The 27,377-nt window shown below is 43.3% G+C and overlaps 1 protein-coding gene across 11 annotated transcripts in view; it reads left to right on the top strand.

The window, feature by feature from the left end:
* ARHGAP26 (Rho GTPase activating protein 26) overlaps positions 1-27,377 on the top strand; it is a 207,506-nt gene that overhangs the window by 12,721 nt on the left and 167,408 nt on the right. Inside the window, exon 1 of one of the 11 annotated variants that reach the window (XM_083487857.1) lies at positions 6,311-6,372. The exons of the other annotated variants lie outside the window; for them this stretch is intronic. The gene's annotated coding sequence lies outside the window, so the exon portion shown is untranslated. Of the gene's footprint in view, positions 1-6,310; positions 6,373-27,377 lie in introns of those variants that run through there. 11 annotated transcript variants of the gene reach the window in all.

Raw genomic sequence — 27,377 nt, 5'->3', positions numbered from 1 at the left:
GGTCACTGACCGTTCATATACAATACGTCAAATGAAAACAACACTTGATTTCCTGGGTTTAAACCACACATCCTGCCTCTCCCCTCCCTTGCTTTATCTATCTTCTGGGAGCATGATTTGGGTGGAAGGAAAAAGCTGGGAGTGGCAGAAGAGAATGGGGAGGGTGTGTGTAGGCAAAGGGAACAGAGGGTAGACAACCAGTTCCCTAATCTTACCCTTACAGCTGCATTCACTTTTTTGAACATACACTTGTCCATGTCATTGAGTTCCACCAGCAATGCATTGTCAAATGTTTGGAGGTCGTGTAGAGATGCACAGTAGTTTTGGTCCTGGGAGTCATACTCTCTCTTGGTTTAAGTGAGATCTAGATAGATGGCTGGCTTGTGGGCTTTGATGTATATTGTCCATACCACATAACCACAACATGAATTCTAGACAAAGGGTTGTTGTTGTTTTTTGAGGTGGTGATAGGTACTGTATGTGCCTGCTTTTTGGTTTGTCTTACTTCTGCTTTTAAATAAAAACAAGTTGCCTCATTTTTACTGGCGGAGCTTCCTCTTCAGCTACTCTCAGTGAAATAGTAGGGACATGATGCTATATCCTTTTTTCTTTTTTTATTCTTTTAATATTGGCCCCATGCCAGGAACTGATTTTCTCATCCCTTTTAGAAGCAAAACAAAACTGTAGAGTGGGCTTAAGTGAAGTGTCCCCTCACCCTCATAGAAGGGGCCCATACCCATTAAAAGAACAATAAGATTGGTTGTCCCTCTTTCAATATATATTATATAAATGTATGAGGATAAGATAAATGCATCGCTTTGGGGGGAATTAAAATGATGCATCTGTGCTTACCTGCCTGCCCTGGCTATATAGCAGGACAGATGTAGACTTACAAAGAAACGGAGTACAGTATGGGAAAACTGAATCATTAGAATGGTCTTTTCTGCCCAATTAAATCCTAATTGCCCATTGCTCTTGGAGGTGCCTTTATCAGCTGGAAGGGAGCACCAAATTTCAAAGGAACTTTTTATGTGTGTCTTTTCCAGGAAATCAGCAACACATTGGGGCACCTTAAAAGTTTTAAAAGGCATATTGTGACATAAGTTTTTTTTCCTGGGCCAGAATCCACTGGAAACATGGATGAAGTGGCCACCTACCTAAGTATATATTACCCTGATTAGAGAGGCAGGAAAATGCTTGCCAGAAAGTGACACTGAAAGGAGTCGTAGTGCTGTGAAGAGGTCTCAGAACAACTCTCAACCCCCTTTACAAACTACAGTTCCCAGGATTCGTATAAAACTGCCATAAATGGATAGTGTGCAGGTGAGCTGTGTGCAAGCTGGTTTCTCATATAATGCCAGGGCTTTCCCCTCAGGAACTCAGTTCTGATACCTCTCTGGTGGGCGCCATTGCCATTATAAGAGTACAAGGGAGGAGTTAATGGTGAGTTCCAGTACCTATTTTTGTAGAAAAATAGCACTGTATAAAGCCCTTTGCATATTGTACTGTATCACAGTATTAAAGCTGATGCTTCTGCCTTTTTCTTTAGTACGTGCAACTGCCCACTGTCCTAGGGAAGCCACTTTTAAGGTGTCTTCTAGCTTCCTGCACTCCTTGGTTGTGCAGACTTGACTGGAGACAGATGACGGGTGGCTTTTCAGACATCCAGCTTTTGTCAAGCAGCAGCAGTATTTCCTTCCTGTGCTTCCAACTTTTCGCAGAGATTTTTATTCCTGCCTTCAGGGGATTACAAGTCTTGCAGGCTTCTATTCAGTAGTTAAAATACACATCTAATGTGGGATGTATTCAAGCCCCACTGTGGTAGGGCAGTTCCAGCGTTAGGTCATATGAGGAACTGCCAATGTAAATGTACCTTTCTACTGGGATTGGTTATTAGCTAATCAAAAAAGCCTGTAATCATCCTGTTAACAGCCTGTAATTGTAACTCTGCATCCTTTCTAGTGCCTTAACATAAGAAGAAATAGCTGGATCTGGTCTCTTGGGGTGGAAGGGGGGGAGGCTTATTAGAGGGGGAAGAATTACCTCATATTTGGCAGTTTCAGCAGTGAGAGCTTTTTATTTTATCTTAAACTTGCAGCTGGTGATGAGGGAAATTCACTGGTAGCTGGGCATCATCAAAGGCAGCGGAAGGTGGAGAGGCCAGAAAATGTAGCAGAAGATTTCCTCCTTTTAACTAAGGTTGCTGCTTACTGGACTTGAAAGTTGCTTGGGATGAGAAGGATTTGTTTGTACAGACTCTTTCCATATAGGTACCACCACAGAGATACTTAAAATCACAAGGGGGGGGGGAAGAAGCAGGTGGGTGGTGGGATGAGGCTGTCCTGCCTGCGTAGGCAGGACATTAAGCTCGAGGTCCCCTTCACAGGGCACGTTTTTAGGTGCACACAACTACGACACCTACATGTAAGTTTGTTTTTGTCATGCAGGTAACACTCGTTGGGGAACTGTGACTAGTTTCATCTTTCAGTGTGGATACACCTGGTAGAGAGGGGACGTGGGTGGCTCTGTAGTCTAAACCACTGAGCCTCTTGGGCTTGCCGATCAGAAGGTCAGCGGTTCAAATCCCCGCTGCAGGGTGAGCTCCCGTTGCTCTGTCCCAGCTCCTGCCAAGCTAGCAGTTCAAAAGCACACCAGTGCAAGTAGATAAATAGGTACCGCTGCAGGAGAGAGGTAAATGGCGTTTCCATGCGCTCTGGTTTCCATCACGGTGTCCCGTTGCGCCAGAAGCGGTTTAGTCATGCTGGCCACATGACCCGGAAAGCTGTGGGCAAACACCGGCTCCCTCAACCTGAAAGCGAGCTGAGCTCCGCAACTCCAGAGTCGCCTTTGACTGGACTTAACCGTCCAGGGGTCCTTTACCTTTGTACCTACACCTGGTAGCAGAGCCAGGCTTGCCGTAATGTGTGAAATGTCCCTTTAATCTGCTTGAGTCTTGCAACTCTTGACCCACACTCCCTGCAGCTCCAGGGTGCGCTGGAGGTACTGATTGCAGTGTGTGTGCGCGCGCGCTGGCTGAGGTGGGTTGCTCAAGTTCTGCTTCTTATAGGAACCAGGAACTGCAGGGCTAAAAACAGGATGCTGGGAATCTGCTTCTCTGGACCAAAGCATGATTTCCTTTGGATGTCTAAAAAACATCTTTTAAAAAAATATTGGAACTGCCTCTCATGCTCAAGCATAGGATATAGGAACCTTCCTCCCACAGGTTCCTGGCTGTGAACAAGTTGGAGTTGAGTCAGCTGTGCTGATTGAAACCCCCAGTAAACCCCACGCACAGAGACATCATGAGTCAGGCCCTTTAGAAAGGGACATTTCATGGGAAGCTAGTGATATATGCATGCTTACTTTCTGGCTTGTGGTGCATTTAATTTTGCAAACTTTTCTGTCAAACCATGAAGGTTATTTAGCAGCTTCTTCAGATTCTCAGTCCTTGAACTTTTGCCATGGAATACTGTTGCCCTAGAGTAATATGTCGTATTAGATTCTTTTGCTTCAGAGAGAGATTTTTCTATCCCTATTTGGTTATGATGGTGTTGTGGACATTGCAAAGTTCACTACGCATCAGCTGTGACTTGCATAATACTAATCTGACTTTTTGTTCACAGCTGTTTGGTCAAAAGCTTGCAAGGAGTGTTAATTCTTAATCAGGTTCCTGCCTGAAAGGCAAGAAACCGTATTGTATTCCTGAAGAAGCCCTTTGAATAGAGCAGGGTCAAATTTACTGATCACTGGGCATTATGCCTCAACTCCATTAATATGTGGCAGGGTCTACAATATTTGTCAGCTGCATCCACTGTCATAAATACACTGCAAAGGTAATCTGTAATATTTAATATCCAAAGTATTTTTGTTTTTGATGTGGGAAGATGGAAAATAACTCTTGTGTCAGTTCTTTTGCATCATAGAGTTGGAAGGGACCCCAAGGGTCATATAGTCCAACTGCTGCAATGCAGGAATCACAGATAAAGAATCCCTGACAGATGGCCACCCAACCTCTGCTTACAAACCTCCAGTGAAAGAGAGTCCACTACTTTCTAAAGTAGGCCGTTCCACTGTCAGACATCTTTTACTGTCAGAAGGTTCTTCCTAATGTTTAGTAGGAATTTCCTTTCTTGTAATTTTAATCCAGTGGTTTGGGTCCTACCCTCTGGAGCACCATTCCTCATAAGGCTTGGTTTCCAGATGCTTTATCATGAGTCCCATCCCACCATGTTTCAGCAATGTCTATTACAGTGATACTTCTAATTATGAACTTAATTTGTTCCAGAGGTCTGTTCTTAAACTGAAACTGTTCTTAACTAGAGGTGTGCTTTCGTTAATGGGGCCTCTTGCTGCCACTGTGCCACCGGCACACAATTTCCGTTCTCATCCTGGGGCAAAGTTCTCAACTCGAGGTAACTCTTCCAGGTTAGCTGAAGCGTTTGTAACCTGAGGCGTTTGTAACTCAAGGTACCACTGTATATCATATTTGCCATTCCCAAGTTTATATTTTTTGTTTCCCATGCTCTGTGCATTAGTATAGAGTCAGTTGAAACCGTGAGTCATTCCCTCCAGCTACTTCCTTATTGGTTTTTTGCTGCCTGATAGCAGGTTTCTGTTCCGCTGCCCCAGTTTCCTGTACACCAGTGATGTTATTATCCCAAGCACTTGATGTCCCTCTGTCCTCTGAAATATTATCTCCCTCCCTCTCACAATTCAGTTTAAAGCTCTCCTAGCAAGCACATTCTTGCCAACTCCTGAATTGGAGATCTGTTGCGGCAGTGTTTCTCCAATTTGTCTCCCTAGCTATTGTTGGACTACAGTTTCCATCATCCCTAGCTATCAGGGCCAGTGGTCAGGGATGATGGAATCTGTAGTCTAACAACAGCTGGAGACCCAATTTTGAGAATCATTGTTAGTGGAAGTAGATCTACAATCTTTAAGTGAAAGTAAACTTAAAACAACTTTAAGTAAAACTAAAACAACTTTAATTCAGGATACTGTACTAAATAACCCACATATCTTTCATGCCACCACATCGCTTCTCCAAAATACTTCCCCCAAGTGAGTGTTGCCAAGCTAACTATGTGATTATGCAATGGCTGGCTATATTTGGGTGGGGCTGGGGATGAGTGGTAGTCATTCGCTGCCTTCTGCAATGTGTTAAACTGGGATTTCCCTGCCAGTTATCTGGCTATGTGTAGAGCCTGGAGAGAGGGAAAGTGATAGACATGATGAACTTGTACGCTCTGGCTCCTTTTCCTGTTGTAATTTCACAGACTTCTTCAAATGTTGCTTTCTGCTCTGTGCATCTTTCTGTGAACATTTGGCTCTGGTGCATTTTTTTATGTTGACCTTTCTAGTCTCTTGAGTGGTTTGCAGTTGTGACTGCGTATTTAAAGAGCAGATTGATTAATATATATATAAAGTTTTCACATGATCTCAGCTAAATGTTTTCCAGCTGGTAACATATAACATAGCTTTTGGTCTTTTCTGTAGAGTCAGGTGATTCATAAAAGTAGAATCAACTGGACTGCCAAGCTTCAAGAAAGGTGTGCTATACCTGCAGGACCTTACCTGTAGTGGTGGCGATACTGCATCAGATGCTTGTGTTCTCATCAAATTTGAGGTTTGCACGAGGCATTTTATTATGTCTCTTTGGATCAGCTATGTTTTCTGTCCAATATTTGTCAACTGTTTGAGTGCAAGTTCATCATCCACAGAGTGCAATGCTGATTCATTCTATGCTCATGCTGATAACATGCGAAGCCGTAAAGTGGCTGGAGCAAAACACTAGCTGAGAGATAGTTAAAAAGTGATTTGAGGTACCTTTTGGTTATGGAAATGCAAATCATCATTTAACTAGTAGCCTGCTAGCATTCCTTTCTCAGATGTGTTCTTTTCAGGAATGGCAATCTTGGAAATAATTCTGTTGACTTTTAAGGCGGGGTGGAAATCTGTTCAGTAAAATCTCTGGGCAGGGGCAGTTTCCATTGTGTGTCGGTAGCGTGGGGAGAACTTCTCTTTTGTGCAAACCCTGCTTCTCACCCTGCAAAACAACTGCAAGGATGTGCCAGCGAGCGCAAGCAGCATAGCTTCAAACTGGAATCAGTCTGTGCTCCTTCTTCTCTTCTCTTTCCCTGCCAAGTCCAGTAAGGAGTAAAGTTCCCAGCAGCAAACAAAGCGGCAGAACCAAACTTGTTTCTACAGCCTTGGGTGTGACTTCCTGGAAATCCCCTGCATGTTCCATCAGGTCAGGCCAAACAGCGGAACAGGTTAAAGGGTTGCTGGTTGTCCTTCCTGCGAACCTGGACGTGGCTGGATTTGTGCATGAAACAGAATGAGGTGCAAATGAGGTGGTGGCGTCTTGAGGCTGTAAGACAAACCATATTACTTGGTCTGCAAGTGGGGGAGGCCATGTTTAATGTTCCCCACAACTCCCTCTTTTTCTACCTATAGGGTTATTTTTTACCTAAGGCAGACTTCAAAAAATGTCCTCCTGCAGTCTGAAATGATACAGATCACTTTACCACATCATCATTTCAGACTGCAGGTAGGGAAACCACATTTTTGTTATGTATATATATTTAAAACAAAACTTAAAGTGGTGCTGCTTTTCTTATAGCACTGAGGTTGCTGTTGTTGTTGTTTTAAAGGGAAACACCTTTTCTAAATAAATAATGCTTACTACCTGGAGCCTGAAGTGGTGTAATCTACTTGACATTCTGCTACATCCTTTGGCTGGGCTAGTGGAGCATCCCTGTGCCTCATTGGCATAGACGTTCTCTGTCGCTGCAGAGAGCAGTACTAGTGGAAGCTGCATTGAAGCAGATTTCTTCTAAGCATTCTAACAAGAGCTTTTTGACAGTGGAAGAGCCTGCTGTGGGAAGTGGTGGCCTCCCCTTTGCAGGAGCTATTTCAGCAGAGGCTGGACATTCGTCTATTAGGCATGCTGTAGTTGCAGCCTACATGGAGCAAGGGGATTGGAACAGATGACCCTCCAGGGTCCATTCTAACTCTTTGATTCATTTAATCAGAGTGTCTTGGAGATAAGTGCTCTGTGTTAAGCTTGATAACCTGCAGCTTCTCAGTTAAAACAATGTGTTCAAACTTCGACAGAGTTTAGTGAAACATATATCCAGTATGTTGAGTTAGCTGGTGCAAAAGAGCAGAAGTGACTCTCCTAAGATCTCAAATATTACTTACACTGTGGGAGTTTAATTGGTACTTCTATAGTTTGGTAACTGGCTATGTCAGATTTCCTCCTATATTGAAACAGGAAACTGCCTATCTATTTTTAAAGCCATGCTGGGGGCATTTTCAGGGCCCAAGATAGATCATCTTTGATGTTAAAAACTGCTCTGGTTATCTGTCTTGAAGGCACCAGTGCTTTTAAATTTTTATTTTAAGACCCGGTGTTTTTGAACTGAAGTGTGTGGCAAAGCCTCTTTTACAGCAAATACAGTTGCATCCTGTTCATAGCATCTTTGGCTACCTTTCTACCCTGTTGTGGTGGACACACTTCTTCGGTTCTTTTTTATGCCTGTTAATTGCATGGAGCAACAAACCAATTATATATGCAGTGTGATGAATAGGACTAGTATGGCCTTCTGCGGGTGGAAGTGACGGGAAGGTGGGGGGCTGGGGGTGGAAGCTGTACCAAAATCTGTACAGCTTGTTCACTTCAGCACTTGTAATGAATCATCTGTCCCTTTCTCCGCCACGTCTGAGCAAGCTGTCACAATGAAAGCTGTTACCAGCAAAACCGACTCTGCTTTCTTACTTTGCTTTCTTGGGTTGTGTTCCTTGGCGGCAGCAGATGATTAAAACTTAATCCCAGAGACCTCAGCACCTGTTTCCTGGGGAATTGCAGGAGGAAGGGAGAAGGGTGACTTGGAATAACTTTTCTTTTTTTCTTTTTCTTTTTGCTCTTGCAAATCAGTTTAAGTGTTGGGATAGCTACTAGGTGACAGTTCATGGACTGCTCCCGCCACTGTTGCGACCCTAGAAAGTTTAGGGAGTGGAGGTAACCTAAGGGTTGAGACCTTCCTATTACATGCAGGAAGTTGCATGTTTTTAAACAGCAAGTTAGGATTTCCTTTCAGTCTGTGGGTGCTAGATGAGCCAGCAGCCTGTGTGGTTCCTGCATGCTAAGCTGTTGGGCAAAACTGTGCTACATATGGTGTTAAGAAGTATGTGAAATGTTGTGGTGGGGTGGGGCGGGGCAGGGAACAAAGAGAATTAATGAAAGCAGGAGAGCTGGGGATAGGAGGAGTTGCAGATTCATTTTCCTTTGCCTTAATCACAATTTAAGACACATGGCTTTTGATGTATCCATCAAAATTTTGCATGAAATTTTTGATGGAGCCTGAATAAAGCCGTAATGATCAGCTTATTTTAAAAATAGTTTTATACATTTAAGGGAGTCCTGTCCTCTTATTTTTCATTTAAAGTAGCACCCCCCTTCCCTACTAACTGGTGCCCTTAAAAGTAATTTGTAGTTTGAGTATCGTATAAAGGTAAAGGTAAAGGGACCCCTGACCATTAGGTCCAGTCGTGGCTGACTCTGAGGTTGCGGCGCTCATCTCGCTTTATTGGCCGAGGGAGCCGGCGTACAGCTTCCGGGTCATGTGGCCAGCATGACTAAGCCACTTCTGGCGAACCAGAGCAGTGCACGGAAACGCCGTTTACCTTCCCGCCGGAGCGGTACCTATTTATCTACTTGCACTTTGACGTTCTTTCGAACTGCTAGGTTGACAGAAGCAGGGACCAAGCAACAGGAGCTCACCCTGTCACGGGGATTCGAACCGCCGACCTTCTGATTGGCAAGCCCTAGGCTCTGTGGTTTAACCCACAGCGCCACCCGTGTCCCATTGGGTATCGTATACGCAGTGGCGTAGCGTGGGGGGTGCCAGGGGTGCCGGCCGCACCGGGCGCAACATTTGGGGGGGCGCGTTTGGCCGGCCCTCCTCGAGGAAGCAGGAACCCCACTGTCCTCGGACCTCCTCCGAAGGCTGGCGGTAGGGCGAAGAGACCTTCTCCCCGCGCCAGCCTTCGGATGGCTGTCCTGAAGACTTGTGGTGGGAGCAGTGGCGTAGCGTGGGGGGTGCAGGGGGGCCTGCTGCACCTGGCGCAACATCTGGGGGGGGCGAGGAAGAGACTCGAGTGCTAAAATCCACGGGTTAGGGGGCGCAAATTACTTGCCTTGCCCCGGGTACTGAGAACCCACGCTACGCCACTGTGTATACGTATTGGTAAATGGATGCTAGAAAATCATTGCATTCAGATATCACCATACACCATGGCATGATACATGTTTGCATGTATTATATATATAAAAATCCCCATCTCCTCTCTTGAGTGATGCTTAGAGACTTTCCTGAACTTCCTGTTCCTTGCTTCTAAATAGGCCATTGTCTTGTTATCTTTTCCTATTTCTACATTGGAAGAAAGTCCCACTAGCGCGCCGGAAATTATTAATTTTTGAGGACCTTTATGGTGATCATATTAACTATTTACTTGTATAATTAGTCCTGTTCAGTTGCATAACTGTCCTGTCTCCTCCCTCAGCCATATGGAAACTTCTTGCTACTCGGCTGTGTATTACAGGAAATAAAGACATTTTCGGTCCGTTTCTTGCAAGAGAGGGGAGGCGGGAGAGGAAGGAAGGGTAATTTTCCTGTGTTCCAGTCAAGGCTTCTGCTTCTGAAATGTATTTTGCCAGTTCTTTTATTTTGTAACCTTTAGGGCATCCATCAAAACTAGTCTGCCAAGTACTTTCCTCATTAAGCTTATTAGGGCTGCTTTTGTACCATGGAGTTAAGGATGAATGGCATAGCCAACACGATGTCCTCCAGATGTTCAGGACCAGAACTGCCAACTGATCATTGGACATACAGGCTGGGGCTGATGGGTGTTGGAATGCATGACAGCCAGGGGCCACAGATTCCCCAACACTGCTTTGCAAACTTCACTGGAGGTGCTTTCCATTGAACTCAATGCGACTTCCTTCTGAAGAGGCATGCATTGGCTATCTTTGGTATAGTTGGAGATGAACCTCATACAGGATATATTAAATTTGGTTCTCTTAATGTTCCAAAGCTGGAAATCCCAAAATACTCCTTATCCTAAAAGTTGCCAATTAACAATGCTAGCATGGCTTTTCATATTGGGTTGGCTTGCATGCCCTGTTTGATCCTAATAATAATAATAATAATAATAATAATATTAACCCATCTCAGGCAGCCATAGTTTGAAAGTCTGGGAATGTTCTATGGGATGGTGGGATGCTTCTCGCTCTTGGTTTGAATGGCAACCACCTCAGCCATGTCCAACTCATCTTTGGTCATTGCAACTGTGGTAGAAAAATCAAAGCAAGGTATTTCAGTAATCAAAACAGTTTCTGCTAATAATTAGGGCATTGATCTCTGTTCTGATTCTTCATGGGCCAGAACTGTTGTTGCTGCAGCTCTGTTACTCAAGGTTAAAAAGGTATAGGAGAGGTAAACACAAGGAGGCATCTTCAGTTATTTGGGATGGGGAATCAGTGGTTTCTTTTTCACTCGGCCCTTATCTATTTATTTTACTAGGAATCTGAAGGTTTACTTGCTGGGAACCTATTATATACCAGAATTCATTCTACCAGTAGATGGAGGACGATAGGTGGGTTGGAATTTTTAGGGGAGACTTAGTTGGAGAGGGATCTATCTGTTGATTTTTGCTTATCATCGCTCACCTGGTAACATTTCCATATTGCTAGGGGTCTTCTTGGAAGCTTAGCTGTGGGAAAAACCATTTAGAGGACCTTTTCAGCAGATGAAATAAGTACGCTGTGCAGGCACTGATTCTCCCTTGCGTCTAACCCTGCCCACCACTTGTGTTACCCAGTTCCAGCATGCACGTTCTTAGGTTTTGGGCATGCTTGGTTTGTGCCTGCCTCTGCATAGACAGTTTTATTGATCAGTCTGAATGGCCTGCTTGAAAATAGTGTTTCACCCCTCCTACTTTCTAGGTTTCTGACTTGAGAGAGAATGTGACCATAGATAGTGGTGTCTGAGCAGCACAGCACGCCTGCCACTTCCAGTTAGTTTCGCAGTAATCACAAGAGATTACTGCATACTGGTATGTTTAAAAGCACAGCCTCTTTCAGAATCTTCTTGAATAACACATTTTACACTAAGGGAGGAAAATATATGAAACATTTTTTTTTTTTGGAAGGCTGTAAAGCAGTAGGGCTGAAACTATGATTCAGAAGAGAAGGTCTCCAGCAAGAAGCAAAAGGTGGCTGAGGCAGGAATCCTATGGACACTTACTTGTGAGGAAACCAATTGAACTAATCAGGTTGATTCCATTGGGTGACAACAAAGTTCTAGTATTATGACAGAGGGAGAAGAAAATCTCTCTACAACATGAGTCATTTTATAAGCTTCCCATCATATCCCCACATAGTCGTCTTTTCTCTTCCCCCTGCCTCAAAACAAATGCTTTTAGCATTTGGGAACAATGTGAAAAAATGTGGTGGTGTTGATGATAATGCCTGTGTACTTCCCCAACAACTTGGGAAAAATTCAGGAAGAGGTGATGGTAATGACTATGACTCTACACTGGGTTTCCCCGCGACGGCTTTCGACCAATACCTGCCGTATGTCATGCTGCTGGAACAGGAAAGAGTTGCCTTATCCTTTCCCTCATATTCACCTGAGACCCTTCTCAGTATCTGTCTGCTCCAGATTGCAATTCTTTTTCCATGTGTGGTAGGAAGAGTTGCCTCACCTTGATTTTTCTTTGGAAGCAATGTTGTGGCTCATCCCCTAACAGAAGCTCCTGGTGGATGCAAGTAAAGTTGTTTAATAGCCTTCTCAACATGTTTAGGTCTATGAAAAACTTAGCAGGTAGAATGGAACAAGAAATCAACTTCTGACAGTGGTAAAGGTAAAGGTAAAAGGTAAAGGACCCCTGGACGGTTAAGTCCAGTCAAAGGCGACTATGGGGTTGTGGCGCTCACCTCGCTTTCAGGCCAAGGGAGCCAGCAGGATCCCCTGCCCAGTGTTGAGAGTACGTAACTATAACTACCATCTGATGTCAAAGAGGCACTAAATTATATCTTCCAGAGCAGTGTTTGGCTAGCATAGACTGTTTAATGTATATTGCCTTCACTAGGAATAGAATACCTCATTGTTTGTTGTTACTAGAGTGTATCCTATGACTTTGCATGCAGTTTCTTTGACATGCTTGAATCAACTAACCATAAAATTGTACTCAGAAGAGCCAACCAGTTTATCAAAGGGAAAATTTGTATCACAGTGACACTCAGGCCAGGGGTAATGGCTTGATTAACAGGTCAAAGCCTACTGTACCTTCATAACATAAAATCATAGAACCGTAGAGCTGGAAGGGACCACATGAGTCATCTAGTCCAGGAATCTTTTGCCCAAGGTGGGACTTGAACCCATGGCCCTGGGGTTAAAAGTCTCATGCTCTACCAACTGAGCTATCGCAGTGGTCATTGTGATTACTTTGCATGTCTCTCTTGTGCATGTTTGGCTCATTAAATCACTCATTAAGTAGAGGGTGAGGTTGAACATAGTAACAACCCCCTTTCCCTCTTTATTTCTTACTATGTTCACAACTGGAATGACAAGAAAAGGAAGTAAGCTCCTTTTTCTGGATATGCCCCGTGAGATGTCAGAAAGCACCTAGTGTTTGCTGTCTTTCTGGACAGGCGCTCAGATTTTTATCAGGTTCTATACATTGAAGGAAAATGAAGAAGAGGAAGTGGTTAGCAATTGACTTTGCCGAAGGGCATTCCAAATTGGAAGGAAAACACGGCACTAGCAAGTATGCCTGTTAGCATGAGTTACGGTAACTAAATGGGAAAGGCAATTGACACACTTAAGTTTAGGTTTCTCAAGAGAGAGAAACTGCAGTACTTTGTATGAAAAGGCTGGGGATGCTGCAGCAAAAATAGCACCTGACACTGTGTGGGGTAGTTTCATTCTTGAAATCACCTTCATGGGGAAGCAAGTTCTTTTCAGTAATATGGGCTCCCCCCCCAACCCCCCCCAACAACCTTGGAATTGCAGTAAATGTTGATTTATGACTAAGATTGTTATAATAGTTGTTGGATTATCCTGTCCAACTCCAAATTCCCCTCTCTGGGGGATGCTAATTATTCCTTGCCAATAAAAGAAACTTGTTTCTGAATGGTAAGTGATGGGCTTTTGTTGTTGTCTTTTTGCAAAGAGTAATATAAATGAGGACACCAGCAAGCTGCTGTAGCCTCACTGCCAGAGTTTCAGCGTTGCTGTGCAGTGGTACACAAAACTCCTGTCAGAGGCTGATGATTGAAGGAGTTCAAATCAAGTACAAGGGGAAAAAAATAAGATTCACGGTATCAGACCTACTGCATGTTTCAAACCATTTGTCCTCTATTGTACAAGAAACCCAGCGTGTGAAAGCACAGAAAGCGTTTTGAAGTTAATGACTAAGGGGTACTTGACACAGCTGTTTTTTTAAGTGTATACTTGAAAGCTTTAAGGCATGGGTAGGCAAACGAAGACATGGGGGCCGGATCCGGCCCAATCGCCTTCTAAATCTGGCCCGTGGATGGTCCGGGAATCAGCGTGTTTTTACATGAGTAGAATATGTCCTTTTATTTAAAATGCATCTCTAGGTTATTTGTGGAGCATAGGAATTTGTTCATTATTATTATTTTTTTCAAAATATAGTCCGGCCCCCTACAAGGTATTAGGGGCAGTGGACTGGCCCCCTGCTGAAAAAGTTTGCTGACCCCTGCTTTAAGGGTAGACCTAAAATGCAATGTGTTAATGTAACAAAGTAATGTTGGGGAACATGTGTATCATGCAGGTACACTTGCCCCACATGCCTTGCCCCACACGCAATAGCAAACCTGGGTTGGTTTCTCTATGGAACAGCCTTGAGAGGCAAATATTGGTGTCTGACATAAGATAAATAGCACGAATGAAAAAAAATTGGGTGAGATGCTATTGTGATTAGGTGTGCTTTCCATTTTTGGATGTGTGCTTTCCATTTTGCTAATATTGTCCTGTCTAGGAGCAGCTGAACCATTATCAGAATTTTTGGAAGCCCCAAGTATTGTATGGAATTACAAGCTTGCACAATGGTATAAATATTTGTAATCTCCTTAAATAATACACACCTGATCTTAAGGCAGGAATGAGAACAGAGCTGCAATCCAATACTCACTTATCTGGAACTAGGCCCTATTGAATTTGGTGGGATTTGCTTCTGAGAAGGCATCTACAGGATTGCTCTGTAAATGTACTAAAACAAAACTGCAGAATTCTAAAGCTCTCTGCCCCTTTGAGATTAAATGCCCTTGTCACGCGTATGAAATGGCAGAGGCAGTGGCCCAATAACTGTTTCTCAGGCATGCTGTTTGGTCTCTGGTGAAAAGCTGGCTGTAGACTGTTCTCAGGGGCATGTACAAGGTGGCAAATAAGCTTAACGGAAGAGTTTATGCAGTATCTCAGTTAATAGTTGAAACACAGTTTTTTATATTAGTTTTATGTGGACCTTGCAATGGGGCGGACTTTGGTAATCTATGCTAATATGGCGCCCTGTGCGAGGTCAAAATTTGCCCCCATAAATGAATTTTCTCAATGATGGATCAGTTTTGTGCTCCCTGGACTCAGCATCCTGTGTGGGGAAACTGCCTGCCACACCCTAAATCCAGTGCTGCCTGCAGTACATAGGCATACAGTTCATTCAGGCGTCTCTTTATTTAGTCACATCTGTTTATATCCTCTACATCTACTTTATTACTTGTCTTTAATGTTTTACTGTCTCATAATTAAATCAGAGTGCAACCTTTTGCTGTACTGTATTGTTCTGGAGCTATTTTGCATGGTACTTGAATAATCCATTTTATTTTATTTTATTCTATTTATTTATCATCATTATCAAGAAGCAAATGCTTTCCTGTATTTGAATATTAGTTTGGAGCATCTCTGTTGTTGGGATCAATTTTGTGGGCATTATAAATTCTGGCTTCCTGGTAACCGAATATCATTCACTTGATTTGCAGCACTTCCAGAGCAACATTTAAGGATCAAATTAGCTTCCCTGCTGAGATAGCCATCAACTAATTGGTTTCAATAACATCTAATCCCATGGCATATCTATTTTCTGAAGTAATATCTACTCCACTTCTAGCTTCTATAAATGGTGACTGGTTTTGCGTGGCTTTTATAACAAAATGAGAGCCCTATAATCGCAAGCAAGGACACTTTAATTGCAAGGTATCCCATTCTGCAGAAGAATAGTGATGATGTGATGTTCACAGTTTCTCCAGCCATATAACAGTCTATTAACTGTTTTGCATTCTCTGTTTCAGTTTACCCTCCTGGAAATAATTTAATGACACAGTGTCAGTTCATTCCTTCTGGTTTTTTTAAAAAATCACTTAAATGTGTTTCCACGTAAAGAAAGCTAAGAATTGCTGATGCTGGAAAGGCATTCTGTTGTGGATAGCTCAGCCTATTCTCTGCCACGGCTTTCAAATCTCTCTTAAGTATATAATTCCAGAATTCAGTCCTAGATGAAAGGCATGAGGTAAAAATAAGTACCGAGAGCTTAAAGCTCTCCTTTAAAGATCTTAAATGAGCATCCACGAAGAGCCCTCATTTTAGAAATCATAGTTTACCAAAGCTCATTTTTGTAATCAGAGGATTAACATTGTCTACTGTTTTGCTGAGCAGGCCCGAGTGTCTGTCATAATTATAGCTTTATGTAGAAGGGGTGTTTTTATAGCAGTTGTGCTGCGTACTTGATGTGACTTTGGTGTATCATGTATCAAAATCCACTGAAGGTGAGATTTGGTTTGGAATTGGTCAAGAAAGCTGTTTCTACATGTGCTGTAGAGGGAAGTGAGGGGCAAATGGGGCCCGTCAACTTGGGAAGGTAGCCCATCCAGAAGAAGGAAACTCTGATCCTAAAGCTCAGTTGCCTTGCAGGATATCTTTGGGAGAGGAGGAAGCTAAGGAGTAAACCCTACACAAATCTAGAGTGGAGACCCAAAGATGGTTGGATGGCGCCTTGTACACCTCCTCCTGGCAATTCCTCCAGCCTAGCTGGTGCCAAATGTATTACTCTGCTTTCTTTGGACCACATCAGCATGGCCGAGAGCAGGGTCTTGTTGGCTGGGCAGCCCAGGACCTCCATACACTGCCCAGGCTTGCGCCCTGGGGAGGTCACTTCAGTGCTGCTAATGCAGTTTGACTTCACCCCTGGAGGTGCACTCCATTGTCTCTTGAGACAGACGAATGCCGCCGCCAACTGCAGCAGCAGCAATAACAACAACAAGATACGTATTGCAGATGTATATAAGTATTAGAATTCGAAAACACAATTATGGGGTACTTGTGGTCAACTGAAATATTAAATTAGATGCACAAATGCTGATTTCCAGAAATGCATGATATATGAAGCAAGTGCAAATGGGAAGTTGCTGGTGAAATTTAGTGTCTTGTCCACCTTTCTGTACTGTTTTCTTGGATCACAAAAAGGCCCTTTACTTGTGAAAAACCGTCACCATTTAATTACATCTGTTTCTAGGTAAAAAACCCAGCAATGCTAGTTGTATAATTGTGCAGATTTAATCAAATAAAAACAATCAATAGTTAAATCACAATGCTAAGTGCATTTTTTTAGATTGTGTACATATGTGAGGCAGCAGGCGCCACTTAAGAACAGGTGTTGTTTCTCGTGCACAAGAGCTGGAGAGAAGGTACTCTCCTAATGGGGTACTTGCCACCCTCTGTGAGTTCCCTGACTGAATGAGGCATAATGCCTTTCTTCCTTAAATCCACGAAGCATGACTATGTGAGAAGTTGCAGGTATATTTATTTTTGTTGTTATTATTATTCCTTTCCTAGAACACTTTATACTTTTAAGGAAAAGCCTCAAAGTGATTTACAAAACATTAAAACATCAAATAAAACAATCAAGAATAAAGCGTCCCTGAAGAAAGTCAAATATAAAGTAGACACTCTCAAAGCAACGTGATTAACAGGAAACTAAAATGTTATGTTTGCCAGTCTATGTTCTCTAGCAAGATTCTAGGAAGAGGGTGCAAAATGGGATAGTTTAGGGTACAACTATTACCTTTTAAGGGACGCGGGTGGCGCTGTGGGTAAAACCTCAGCGCCTAGGACTTGCTGATCGCATGGTCGGCGGTTCGAATCCCCACAGCGGGGTGCGCTCCCGTCGTTCGGTCCCAGCTCCTGTCAACCTAGCAGTTCGAAAGCACCCCCAGGTGCAAGTAGATAAATAGGGACCGCTTACCAGCGGGAAGGTAAACGGCATTCCGTGTGCTGCGCTGGCTCGCCAGATGTAGCTTCGTCATGCTGGCCATGTGACCTGGAAGTGTCTGTGGACAGCGCTGGCTCCCGGCCTCTAGAGTGAGATGAGCGCACAGCCCTAGAGTCTGGCAAGACTGGCCCGTACGGGCAGGGGTACCTTTACCTTTACCTTATTACCTTTCAAGGTTACACATCTGCCTACTTTACATAGCGTGGCTGCCCCTATTTCTCGAATGGAAGGTGCTTCCACATGCTAAGAGGACTTCCTGCAGAGGCGTGGTTTATTGACATGGGGGTGGGTAGCTGGTCCATGGGGGTTTTCAAAGACCTTTCAAATTACGTTAGGATATAAATGAGGATAAACACAGGGCAGAAAGCCAAGTAAGCTGGGCAGGAAATAAAGCTGCCTTTTTTGTTTTTGTGTAGCTTGCAGAGCAAAATCTTTCCCTACCCTCCTTCTCACTGTGTGGTGTAGCATTTATAGTGGGCCAAGAAGTGAGGCAGAAAATGCAATGCAGACTGATGGGCATAGGCCCATGCAGCACTTGACCAGTGCCTCCAACAGCATTGTTGTTTGACTGCAGGATATGACGAAAGGCTTTGCCTAGCACACTACTATGGTTTTTGGTGAATGGCACTGGATTGTCCTCTTGGGGTAGGGGTTCCCATTTATCTCAATGGCAATTTGACTCCGGAGTGACTGGCCAGCATCAAAAGCCTGGTTGAATGCCAGGCAGAAGGAAGAAAGAGTAGTGGTCAGCAAAAGTAGGTCAGTTCTTTTTTGGAACTGCCATTTCATAAAGGTAAAGGGACCCCTGACTGTTAGGTCCAGTCATGGACGACTTTGGGGTTGCGGCGCTCATCTCACTTTACTGGCCAAGGGAGCCGGCGTACAGCTTCCTGGTCATGTGGCCAGCATGACTAAGCCACTTCTGGTGAACCAGAGCAGCGCACGGAAACACCGTTTACCTTCCCGCCAGAGTGGTACCTATTTATCTACTTGCACTTTTTGGTGTGCTTTCGAATTGCTAGGTTGGAAGGAGCTGGGACCGAGCAACGGGAGCTCACCCCGTTGTGGGGATTCGAACCGCCAGCCTTCCGATTGGCAAGTCCTAGGCTCACCCGGAGGGTCATCTAGTTCAGCCCCCTGCAATGCAGGCATAATAGAATTGTAGAGTTGGAAGGGACTGTGAAATAGCTATTCCATCAAACATGGATGACGTAATAGTAGTACAAGTTGGTCTATTTTGGACAGAAGTAATTTAACACATTGCTGTGTACGTTCATTACGAAGCTTTTTAAGTGGCCTATCTCTCTGAGCACCCCCCCCCCCGTCAACACAGAAATTAATCAGCATCTGAAACTGTATAATTTGAATTTTAGACTAAATAATAACACCACATGACATTTGATGTTACATATTTATGTGTTAACGGAAGAAAGTGAGGGAATTGCAAAGAGTACTGCTGTCTTATGTTAAGGTATTATAAATGACACCCATCTAATTCTGCTTGCAATTTTTCAGCCTTTCTTGGTACACTACTACATTCAGTTTTTGTTTCTGCATTTTTAGAGCATGCTATATTGGTTAAATGTTTGAGCATTAACATTGTGGATTAGAAACTTACACTTTTCTCAAAAACGAAGTTATAAATAGTCAAGTCTGAGTCCTTTGGGGTAGACTGTCCTATCTGATCTACTTCACCTGACAGTAACAAATGCTGTATGTATATGGCAGAGTAGAGTAACTTAAATAACTTAACCATATTGATGTCTGCAAAATGTAGAGCTGTACTTTTCTAGAAATGGAGTGGATAATTTGATCAAAGTGGTGAGATGCTGAATGTAATTCCAGATCTGGTTGCAAGCAGGTGATTCTTGAATTCTTTGAGAATGCTTTTGCCAGAAAGAGGTTTCCTTGCAGTATTCAGAGTACTTTTTCATGTTTGAAGGGTGCTGAAAAATCCACATTCCTTCTACCTTGTTAAGCTACTGCCAATTCTTTGAAGAGTGGAAATGAATGTAGGGAAACCTAAGCAAGCTGTTTCAAGATTGTGTGAATGCCCCACTTCAGTCTTTATTGCAGTAGACCTGCGTCAGTGTTGAAAAGACTCTGAGAAAGATTAATTCCGGCACTTCATTGTGTGTATTCATGTCTTGATTGAACAAACTCCAATAAAAAATTTAGCAGCTGTTTTAAGCATGCTTTAGTTTTGCTTGCTTAAGTGTTTCAGGAATGGACAGTTCTTTCAATAAATAGTACATGAAAATATGAAGCTGACTTGTACCAAGTCAGAATACATCTAACTCAGTATTGTCTGCACTGAGTGGCAGCAGCTCTTACTAGGAGATGCCAGGGATTGAACCTAATAATAATAATAGTTTTATTTATGGCTGTATTTCCCCAGCAACTCTGGGCGGCTCACAGCATATATCAAAACATACTAAAACATCAAACATTAAAAACTTCCCAATACAGGGCTGCCTTCAGATGCCTTCTAAAAGTCAGATAGTTGTTTATTTCTTTGACATCTGAAGTGAGGGTGTTACACAGGGAGGGAGGGTGCCACTACCAAGAAAGCCCTCTGCCTGGGTCCCTTAACCTCACTTCTCACAGTGAGGGAACCAGCAGAAGACCCTCAGAAGAGGAACTCGGTATCTGGGCTGAATGATGGGGTGGAGATGCTCCTTCAGGTATACCGGGCCGAGGCCGCTTAGGGCTTTAAAGGTCAGTGCTGACACTTTGATTTGTGCTCAGAAACACACTGGGTCACTTTTATGAGCCAGGATGGGCAAAGATCAAGGAGACAGGTGGTTGGTTTCAGTTGTCCAAGCAGCCTGTCCACATCCTTGGAGGTAACAGATTGGAATTGATCCCGTGCAACTTGACCAGACAGGACGCTAGCACTCTCCCACCCCAGCCCCGCTACCACAGTGGAATATACCTCTTTCCGAATCTGAGCAACTTTGTCTGCAAAAAACTTTGCAAAATCATTGCAGGAGATCTTGCACCCGATGATAAGGGTGGTTCTGTTGGATTGCAGATCCTGTTCCTGTTTTCCGCAGAAGCAATAGAGGCAGCAAAGAAGGTCCTCTTCGCTGTCACTATCGCCACTTGTTAGGCTTCATGTTGAGCTCTAACCCGTGTTCAGTCTGATTCAGAATGAGTTTTCATCCACCAGCGCTCTAGCCATCTCAGCAGTTGTTTCATTGCCCTCAGCTCCAGGCTCCATGCAATCAGAGACGGTGCTTTGGACAGTCAATAGCCCTGGTTAACTCCGCATTCCAGTGGGCCATCAGGGAATCAGCTGAAAGGCCATCAACATGGGATAAAACTTTGCCTACCACTCTTTGGAAACCATTTGGATCCCTTAAGTAGTGGGTGCAGATCATCTGAATTGGTCGCACCTCCCTGCAGAGGTGAAGGGTACTTCTTTTGTTTAGCTTTTACTTAGTGTCAGATCACCCACATCCATAGAGGTGAACACCAGGTCTAAGGCACATCCACGACTATGAGTTAGGCCAAATTTATTCAGGGACAGCCCCATGGAGACCATGCTTTCCATGACGTCCTGAGCGGCCCCTTGTAAGGTCACGTAGGCATGGATGTTAAAATCCCCCAGAATAACCAAACTACGTGTCACCATGAGAACATTCTCCACAGCCTGAAGAAACTCAGGCAGGGAATCCTTGGTGCAATGGGGAGGTCGCTACACCAGTAGGAATCCTGTACTGCCCCTATTGCCCAACTTCCAGAACATGCACTCAGAAAACTGGGTCTTCCCAATAGGACGCCTGGTGCAGGCTAATGACTTCCTAAAGATCACTGCACAAAACCCCTCCCTGCCCCTGTGCATAAGAGAAACCTGGTGGACAAGCAGCGGCAACAACAGGTCCATCTGCCTCATCCAACCAAGTCTCCGTCACAACATGCCAGGTCAATTCATACACAATCAATTCATGGATGGAGGTGGTCTTGTGGATCATTGACCTGGCATTGCACAGCAGCACCTTAAGGTCATGTGGGTCACCCTTGTTGATTCCAGCATCCTTCTGGTCAGGACCAGACCGCGGAGGTAGGGATAGTCTTCAAGACCTTTTGGCATGCAAAACAGATTCTCATGCTGGTGGCACCTCTGTAAGACTGCTGTGGCTCCTTCTGTGAGCAAGGTGTGCATGAATGCACAAATCCTTTTCGTGGAAGCAACTGCTGTGGTCCTTCATGCATACGTTAATGCTTAATTGGATTACTTGCTTGAGAGGTTCAATATTCAAGTTAAGGCTGCCTCATAGCATGTGAACCAGTCCTAATGGAGATGTTTCTGGCATTATGCTTGTATAAGATGCACCCTATGCAGATGACAGAAGTGGGTGGGTGGGTGGGTGGATTGGGGTCAGCTGTACCTGTTGTGTCGTCTCCCTTATCATAATCAACCTCCATATGTTTGAAGACCCATCTGTGCAGAGCACAGTTGCTCTGTTGAAACCTAAGTGCATTGGGTTCTGGGTCTGTAGGTGCCTGTGCAAGTGGACCTTCAAACACATGGAGACTGGGCTTTGTGATGGGGCTGGGGCACTAAAGTTGGGGTTGCAACTTGTAAGACATGGCAGGTCTTGAGCTTGATACTCTTGCAACTGGATCTAGCTATCTTATTCCCTGCACTGCCATGATGGCTTCGCAGAGGGAGATGCTGTCAGGCACTGCCACTGGAGCTTCTAGTCAGCAGTTATTCAGTCGCACAAGGGGACCCCTGCGGGTTTCCTGTTACTACAGAGACTCCTGTTCTGGCCCATTTCTCCAATCAGAGAAGTTAATCTCCTGAGAAAGGATCTGGCTTCTTTGACTTTCCATACTTTAATTGTACCATGCTCTAAGATGTACCTGAAATTGTTTTTTGTAAGATAAACACCTGTTCATTTCCTGTCTGTCCTACCAATGCTAAATGTTAAAATTATAATGATGCTTCAGAGATAATATGACATCTGAATGCTATGTTTGAGGAGATGGAGTCTAAAATAAAATCCAAAGCCTGTTCTTGTTGGAACAAAGTATTCATGCTTTAAAAACGATTAGCCTGCTATTGCTGCTTTTTGGAAAGGGCAGGATTTTATTTCATTGAATGGTACAGTGTTAGTCATGTGTCCTTTTGTCATCCGAATCCATTGAGTATTCAACTTGCGCAGTGTTCCCTCCCCCCCACTTTCAGCCTGACAAGCAAACATTTTGTGCTATGAAACTACTTCCTGTGTGTATGTGAAATGAACCATAGGACTAGGCTTTGCAAAACAACAGACACCCCCCTCCCCCCCGAACAAACATGTTGTAGAGGTTAAAGCAGAGAACAGTTTGGAAATCCAGAGAGAATGTGTTGCCGTTTTCAACAGAAAATTTGCTCAAATGACTTGATTGCCATTGTGCTTTTCACAGGCTTCTGACATTGGTTAACAACATTTTAACGTTGGCCTTCAATTTTTCATAATGAAGTTAGGTGGTTTTACTGGTAGGCAGATACAGTGGTACCTCGGGTTACATATGCTTCAGGTTACAGACTCCGCTAACCCAGAAATAGTACCTCGGGTTAAGAACTTTGCTTCAGGATGAGAACAGAAATTGTGCTCCGGCGGCGCAGCAGCAGGCCCCATTATTTAAAGTGGTGCTTCAGGTTAAGAACAGTTTCAGGTTAAGAACGGACCTCCGGAACGAATTAAGTACTTAACCCGAGGTATCACTGTATGTTGAATCAAGTTCATATGGATCTTTTTATCCCCGCTGCTAATATTTGCATATAGGTGCTCACCTGCAGGCACAGACAAACATTTTACAGGATTTAGGTTGCCAGTCCGTGTAGCAAAAGTGTTAATTCCTAACTAAGCGTGTGTATGTGACAGCAGTTGCCACTGTATTGTATAAAGAATTGTAATTATTGTGGAGCATGGGAGAGTTTTTCCATATTCAAGGACAGCAGTGCAGTTGTAATAGTAGTAACATGACAGTATTTAAATTAAAAAGGATCTATCCTGTTTGCACTTGTGATGTACATGAACTCTGAAGATTCTTAGTGATAATCTGACTGCTCTGTGCCTTTGCACAAACAACGATGCATTGGGTTGCATATAGTCCAAATGAACTCATTTCAACACACTCCAGAGGCTTCCACAGATACTACAGTAGCGTTGCACCTCCTTGGCAGAATAGTAGCCACATAATCTATGTGTGCCATTTGTGAGATAACAGTTTAAGTCTCCTCCATTTTTAAAGTATGCTCATGCCCTCTTCTGCAGTTTGGGTGCCCTGTAAGAGTCGTTCTAGCAAAGTTGTTTAAAAGCAGAAAAGAGGCCTTGGGATTAGAATGCTCTTGTTCTTTGTCTGTCTCTTAATACAGAGGATTGGCCTCCTTTCAGGGCTTCCTCTAATTAGCGGCTATTGACTTCTGTTAATTGCTCTTCCCCGCTATTAAAGAATGAGTTTTAGTTTGTGGGGGACTGTTTGCAGTAGGAAGCCTGCTCTATGCAGGCTCCCCACACGTTTTAGAATCCTGATTTTCTAGAATACAGTGGTATCTCGGTTTACGAACTTAATCCATTCCAGAAGTCCGTTCTTAAACCGAGGTGCCCTTTCCCTAATGAGGCCTCTCGCCACCGGTGCCCTTCCACCGTTCGGCTTCCGTTCTTAGAACGAGATAAAGTTTGCAAACCGGGACACTACTTCCAGTTTTGCGGAGTTTGTAAACCAAATACAGTGGTACCTCGGGTTACAAACGCTTCAGGTTACAGACGCTTCAGGTTACAGACTCCGCTAACCTAGAAATATTACCTCGGGTTAAGAACTTTGCTTCAGGACGAGAACAGAAATCGTGCAGCGGTGGCTCAGCAGCAGCAGCTAAAGTGCTTCAGGTTAAGAACAGTTTCAGGTTAAGAACGGACCTTCAGAACGAATTAAGTTCTTAACCCGAGGTACCACTGTAGTTCGTAAACAGGGCTGTTCTTAAACCGAAGTGCCACTGTACATGTAAGCTGCTGGTGCAATGGGCATGGTATTTCACTTGCTGTGCTCTAGCTTTCTCATGCCTGCTTTTGTTTTTTTGGGATATTCCTCAACTGTAAAAATTAGTAGTCCTTTAATCTTCAGAGTTGCCTACAGAAGCCCATCTGCGGGATCTGTGTAAATAATACAAATTCATTATTTTGATTGTTTTTAAAGAAGAAATTGTTTGGGCTTGAGGAATGAGCATTGGGGACAGAGGCGGGGACTACTTCAGGCAAGGCACTTATCAGATCTTAATCCTGTGATTTTTTTGCTGTTGGGATTTTTCGCATTCTACCTTGAGCCTTAGGGATTAAGTACCAAGATTTGGCGATTTCTGGAGTCTTTTTGTTGTTGTTGCTGCTGGGGGATGATTTCAGCCTCACTTTAAACTTTCTGGGTAAAGAAAAAGCAAGAGTAAAGACATCATGAGAATTTCCGCTACTGAGTTGAGCACAGGAAATTTGGCCTGGAAAGTTTCAGGTCTTCACAAAACAACAATTAAGCAGGAATGAGACATATTTCCCAAGTAACTCTTCATTTCTTTCCATTGTTTTCACCAACCTACTTGTTGGGTGTTCCAGATTCTTGCATTTTCCATTTTCCCAGCACCTACATAGATTAAGAAGATCCATAAGAGAGAAGCTATTCTTTGCTATTCCACTCTTCTTTTAACAAGACTGCTTGCTTTTTTAAAAAACCAGCAACGAAAAACTCTGTGTGCACGCACACAAGGAGACTTTCGGCAAACAATAGGGTTTAATTTAATTTCCTTATACCTCCTAAAATGTTCTGTACAGATTGGGACTGGAATAAAATTATGACAATTACCAAAGACTGTCTGGCTAAATGATGAAATAATTTGCTGTACTTTGTGCTGACCTAATGTTCTTCATCTTTATTTAGGGATACTGCTGTCCCTTGTGAAATGCAGAAGTTCCTTTTGCTCAATCTATCATCTATACCGCATTTCGCAGCTGCACAAATTTGGATCTTGCTTATACTGCTTCCAAATATTTAGTTTAAATTCTCTAATACAGGTTTGAGAAATTACATTCCCCTTCCTTCCGATTCATTCATCTATCTCTGTTCTAATACATTGTACTGCACCAGTAAAACAGTGTTTTGTTCTGAAGTTGCAACCATAACTCTCTCCAGTCAGTCAGAAATTTACATGGATAACTCCATTCAGAATGGCAGCAGTGCTTTAAAGCTCTGGATTAATATGCAAATAGTGCCTGCTTCTATGCATGTTTACTCAGACACAAGTCCCACTATGGTCAGTGAGGCCAACTCCCTAGTAATAAATATGCTAACAATTAGAGTCTCAAAGTCTGTTACAGGAAATAATCTTTCTCCTCTGCCCACTTATTGGGAGAAAGGTAAAAATTGGGTTTATGAGCACTGCCACCGAACTTTAATGAGTCCCACTGGACTTAATGGAATTACTTTTGAGATAATCATATCTAGGATTGGACTTGACATCTATTTAATTTTTTTTTCTGGTTTAGCTCAAGTCTTTACTTTCCCAGTGCTGACTCCTAACTCCATGTTGACTGGGGTTGATGGAAGTTGTAGTTAAAAACATCTAGAGGGCACCAGGTTGGGAAACGTTGGTCTGTATGAAATACTCTCCCTATAAGTTCTTTGGGTTTAGATTTGCTTAGCTTAATAAGATCTAATATTTGTAATATTTCTGCCTCTTTAAATAGCATGCTTCCTCTTGCTCTGAAAAATTACACATTTGCAGATTGTTCTCGTCTTCACAGCATTCCCAAGAAGAATTTGAGAATCTTGTTGACTGGTGAAGCCAGGAGCAAATACGTTAAACCTTCATGGGGTGCAGTGATTTAGGGTGGAAAGTTGTGCTATTCCCTTCAGTTATAGGCCTTGAAGATTACAAGATAAAGCTTTCAATAAAATGCCTTCCCTAAGTTCCTTTTGTTTTGGAGCTAGTGGAAACCTGAACGGCAGGGATAAATTGGATGAAAAAAAGACCCAAATGCAGCAAGATGTTGGAAGCATTACTTATTCTTGGGTGATGCTTTTGTTACACTGATGTTGCTAGGAGATGAGCCACTTCAGCTATGAAGGAGATGGGTAGGGAAAGGACATGAGAGAAGGGTGAGATGATGCAATTCTATAGCAGCTAGCTTGAGAATAAACCTAGTTTCTATACTTGTCTAAGGATATTGCTATTTCCCCTCCTGTTTCAGTTTTCACTTGCTCACTGATCTGGTGCAGTTAATATAATAGCCCAGTTAAAAAATAATGTTGGCTATCTTTATTCTCCACTCGCTGCTTCTTCTGAACAACGTTTTGGAACATCTTTTTGGAGGCACATATAAAGCATTTGTTTAATCAGCATTTGGACTGGATTATTTACATTTGGTATGAATAACATGCTTTGACTGTGGTGACTAGTATTAGAAAATGTAGTGGGAAACAGTCCTCTGTGGGAAATACCCATTCCTAGATTCTTAGGAGATGGTTTGTAGATAGTCACTCAAATGGTTCCCTCCGACAAGTAGAATCACTTAATGCAATTGCAGCAGGAAGCTTTTAAACACTGTCCTTTTTGTTTGTTTTGTTTTGAAGTAGGTTGCCATAATCAGCTGACTAAAGTGAGCAGAGAGTTGATAATACGCCGGTATGAGGTGTGTAAAACACCCAGTGCTCCTCATTTAAGTTCTGCATTGCCTTGTATTGCTATGGAAACTGGAGTATTTCTAGAATATTCTGTCACGACTGATTTTGAGCTGGAATTGTACTTTCCGTTTTTAAAATGGATAGCAACTTGGACCCGGTAATCAGGAGCGCTAGCAAGAGGCCTAGATGGCTGATACGATTATGACTCAGTTCTGCTTGCATGTGCTGCTGTTACTGTGATTTCTCCTTGCATTGCCAAGGCTTTTGCTTTAGGAAGTTCCAAGCGCATTGCCGGCTTTTTCACAGCTGCTCTACATAAAAAACACTACGTTGCATAGCTGGACTTTGGGGTAGAAGTAGGAGAC

This window comes from Podarcis liolepis (assembly GCF_965112155.1).
Source record: "Podarcis liolepis genome assembly, chromosome: 2".
NCBI classification, from domain to species: Eukaryota; Metazoa; Chordata; class Lepidosauria; order Squamata; family Lacertidae; genus Podarcis; species Podarcis liolepis.
Note: the sequence above shows the minus strand (reverse complement) of the source record. Positions and strands in the feature narration are given on the sequence as shown.